The sequence below is a fragment of the Ornithorhynchus anatinus genome, chromosome X1, assembly GCF_004115215.2.
Source record: "Ornithorhynchus anatinus isolate Pmale09 chromosome X1, mOrnAna1.pri.v4, whole genome shotgun sequence".
NCBI lineage: Eukaryota > Metazoa > Chordata > Mammalia > Monotremata > Ornithorhynchidae > Ornithorhynchus > Ornithorhynchus anatinus.
Genome location: NC_041749.1, coordinates 63,358,633 through 63,362,958, shown reverse-complemented (window position 1 = coordinate 63,362,958; position 4,326 = coordinate 63,358,633).

Here is a 4,326-nt window from a genome sequence, read left to right as displayed (position 1 = left end):
AGAGGAGCTCAGTCTGGGAACGCCTCTTGGAGGAGGTGAGTTTTAAGTAGGGTTTTGAAGAGGGGAAGAGAATCAGTTTGGCGGAGGTGAGGAGGGAGGGCGTTCCAGGACCGCGGGAGGACGTGGCCCAGGGGTCGACGGCGGGATAGGCGAGACCGAGGGACGGTGAGGAGGTGGGTGGCGGAGGAGCGGAGCGTGCGGGGTGGGTGGTAGAAAGAGAGAAGGGAGGAAAGGTAGGAAGGGGCAAGGTAATGGAGAGCCTTGAAGCCTAGAGTGAGGAGTTTTTGTTTGGAGCAGAGGTTGATAGGAAACCACTGGAGGTGTTTAAGAAGGGGAGTGAGATGCCCAGATCGTTTCTGCAGGAAGATGAGTTGGGCAGCGGAAAGAAGAATAGACTGGAGCGGGGCGAGAGAGGAGGAAGGGAGGTCAGAGAGAAGGCTGACACAGTAGTCTAGCCGGGATATAACGAGAGCCTGTAGCAGTAAGGTAGCCGTTTGGGTGGAGAGGAAAGGGCGGATCTTGGCGATATTGTAAAAGTGAAACCGGCAGGTCTTGGTAACGGATAGGATGTGTGGGGTGAACGAGAAGACGAGTCAAGGATGACATCGAGATTGCGGGCCTGAGAGACGGGAAGGATGGTCGTGCATCCACGGTGATAGAGAAGTCTGGGAGAGGACCGGGTTTGGGAGGGAAGATGAAGAGCTCAGTCTTGCTCATGTTGAGTTTTAGGTGGCAGGCTGACATCCAGGTGGAGTCGTCCTGGAGGCAGGAGGAGATGCGAGCCTGAAGGGAGGGGGAGAGGACAGGGGCGGAGATGTAGATCTGCGTGTCATCTGCGTAGAGATGGTAGTCAAAGCCGTGAGAGCGAATGACTTCACCGAGGGAGTGAGTGTAAATGGAGAACAGAAGAGGGCCAAGAACTGACCCTTGAGGAACTCCAACAGTTAAAGGATGGGAGGGGGAGGAGGCTCCAGCGTAGGAGACCGAGAATGACCGGCCAGAGAGGTAAGAGGAGAACCAGGAGAGGACGGGGTCCGTGAAGCCAAGGTGAGATAAGGTATGAAGGAGGAGGGGATGGTCGACAGTGTCAAAGGCAGCAGAGAGGTCAAGGAGGATCAGAATGGAGTAGGAGCCATTGGATTTGGCAAGAAGGAGGTCATGGGTTACCTTAGAGAGAGCAGTCTCGGTAGAGTGGAGGGGACGGAAGCCAGATTGGAGGGGGTCTAGGAGAGAATGGGAGTTAAGGAATTCTAAGCATCGATTGTAGACGACTCGTTCTAGGATTTTGGAAAGGAAGGGTAGTAGGGAGATAGGGCGATAACTGGAGGGGGAAGTGGGGTCAAGAGCGGGTTTTTTTTTTTAGGATGGGGGAGACGTGGGCATGTTTGAAGGCAGAGGGGAAGGAGCCATTGGAGATTGAGTGGTTAAAAATAGAAGTTAAGGAAGGGAGGAGGGCAGGGGCGATGGTTTTAAGAAGGTGAGAGGGAATGGGGTCCGAGGCGCAGGTGGAGGGGGTGGCACTTGCGAGGAGGGAGGAGATCTCCTCTGAGGATACTGCAGGGAAGGATGGGAAAGTAGGGGAGAGGGTTGGTGGGGGGGAGGGGAGAGGCGGAGGGGTGACTTTGGGGAGCTCAGACCTGATTGTGTTGATTTTCGTGAGGAAATAGGTGGCCAGATCATTGGGGGTGAGAGATGGTGGAGGGGGAGGAACAGGGGGCCTAAGGAGAGAGTTAAAGGTCCGGAACAATCGGCGGGGGTGACGGGCATGGGTGTCGATGAGGGAGGAGAAGAAGTTTTGCCTGGCGGAGGAGAGGGCAGAGTTAAGGCAGGAAAGGATAAATTTGAAGTGTGTGAGGTCGGCTTGGTGCTTGGACTTTCGCCAGCAGCGCTCAGCAGCTCGAGCATAGGAGTGTAGGAGGCGGACAGAGGAGGTGATCCAGGGCTGTGGGTTAGTGGAGCGAGAGTGGCGGAGGGAAAGGGGGCGAGAGAGTCGAGATGAGTAGAGAGGGTGGAGTTGAGAGCGGAGACCTGATCATCGAAAGTGGGAAGTGAGGACAGGGCGGCAAGGTGAGGAGAGATGCTTTTGGAAAGATGGATGGGATCAAGAGAGTGGAGGTCTTTGTCGGGCAGTAGCAAAGATTTGCAGGGGGAGGGAGTGTGAGAGATGAGGCAGGTGAGAAGGTTATGGTCAGAGAGAGGGATTTCAGAGTTGGTGAGGGAGGAGATAGTGCAGCGGTAGGAGATGACGAGATCGAGGGTGTGACCGAGTCGGTGAGTGGGCGCGGTATGGTGGAGGAGGAGGTCGGCAGAGTCAAGGAGGGATAGCAGGCGGGCGGCAGAGGAGTCGTCGGGTACATCCATATGGATGTTGAAGTCTCCGAGGATCAGAGTGGGCAGAGAGAAGGAGAGAAGGAAGGTGAGAAAGGGGTCAAGGTGGTTGAAGAAGTCGGAGGTGGGACCGGGAGGGCGGTAGATGACAGCGACAAGTAACTGGAGGGGGTGGTAGAGGCGAATGATATGGGCTTCGAAGGAGGGGAAGGCGGGGGGGGGAGGAGGGATAATGCGGAAGCGGCAACGGGGTGAGAGGAGGAAGCCGACGCCTCCTCCCTTACCGGTGAGTCTGGGGGAGTGGGAGAAGAAGAGGCCTCCGCTGGAGAGAGCGGCGGCGGAGATCGTGTCTTCGGGAGAGAGCCACGTTTCCGAAAGGGCGAGGAGGAGGAGAGAGCGGGAGAGGAAAAGGTCATGGACGAAAGGTAGCTTACCTGTAAGAGAGCGGGGGTTCCAGAGGCCACACTTGAAAGTAGCTGTGGGTGCAAGGGGGGTAGGGGGGAAACGGCGGGGGGAGGGGAGGGTTTGGATGGGAAAGAGGTGGCAGGGCCCTGGACGGGGAGAGGGGGATGAGGGGTAGCGGTGGGACAAGAGGACTGGGATGGGGCGTGGATGGGGAAGAGAGAAGGGGGGAGGGGTGAGGAGGGGGTTTGGTGGGGGGAAGAGTAGGGGGAGGGGGAAGAGGGGTAGCGCTGGTAAAGTGGGGTTCTAGGGCGGGGGAGGGGAGGCGGGGAGGAGACAGAGGAGAGAGCGGGAAAGAGCTGAGCGAGAGAGGGGAAGGGGAAGGGGAAGATAGGAAGGGGTGGGAGGGAGGAGGGGGGGAGGAGGGACATGGTGAGGCCAGAGAGGTGGGTGGCAGCACTGACAACAATAAACAGTAACAAGCGAAATCGGTAATATAGCAACATGATACAGTATGATACAATACAGTAGTGTTAATAAGCGGGCGATGACTAGGGTCGGGGGTAGGCTCGATTAAAACCTCTAGTTGTCATTATCATTGTCTTCTTGACATTCAAATATAGGCCCATCTTTTTGCTCTGTTCCTTAACTTTTAATAATAAGCCCTTCAAGTCGTCTTCACTTTCTGCTAGTAGGATTGTATCATCACATAATGAAGGTTGTTTATATTCCGACCTTTATTCCCCAGTCATCTTCATCCAATCTGACTTTTCTCATTAGGTATTCAGTGTAAAGTCAGGAAGTTATGTCATGTGTATTGGGACTGGCTAGAAAGGACCCCTTAAAAAGGAAAAGTTTGAAAGAAATTCAACTGAGGCTGAGAGTGCTATAACATTAGTTGGGGGGGTTGACCTATTTGTGTTGAAGACCAGTCAGCCTGGCCAGAAAGAAACCCTTGTCTGGTAGGGGTCCCAGAGGAGTTGGGGTCGTGGGTTCTAATCCCAACTTCTCCACTTAGCTGTGTGACTTTGGGCAAGTCACTTAACTTCTCGGTGCCTTAGTTACCTCATCTGTAAAATGGGGATTAAGACTGTGAGCTTCATGTGGGACAACTTGATTACCCTGTATCTACCCAGCGCTTAGAACAGTGCTCAGCACATAGTAAGAGCTTAACAAATACCAACATTATTATTATTATGTGCTAAGCACTGTGGTAGATACCAGTTTATGAGACACAGTCTTTGTCTCACACAAGACTCATAATCTTTCTTATACACATTTTACAGATGAGGAAACTGAGGTCCAGATAGATTAAATGAGGTCACAGAGTAGGCCAGTGGCAAATATGGAATTCAAATCCAAGTCTCCTGTCTACCAGTCCTATACTCTTTCCACCAGGCCATCCTCCAAATTAGCACTGCCTGAGGGAAACCTGCTATCACTCCAGAAGAGATCCGTAATGGACTCACAGCTGTGCTACTGACATTAGAATTTTGTTTATTGTCATGTCAGGTATTCAATATGCTAGACTAGTTCTAGCCACAGGGTTACCCTGGAACCTGGACAGAGACTTTCTGGGATTATGTTATCCCTTTT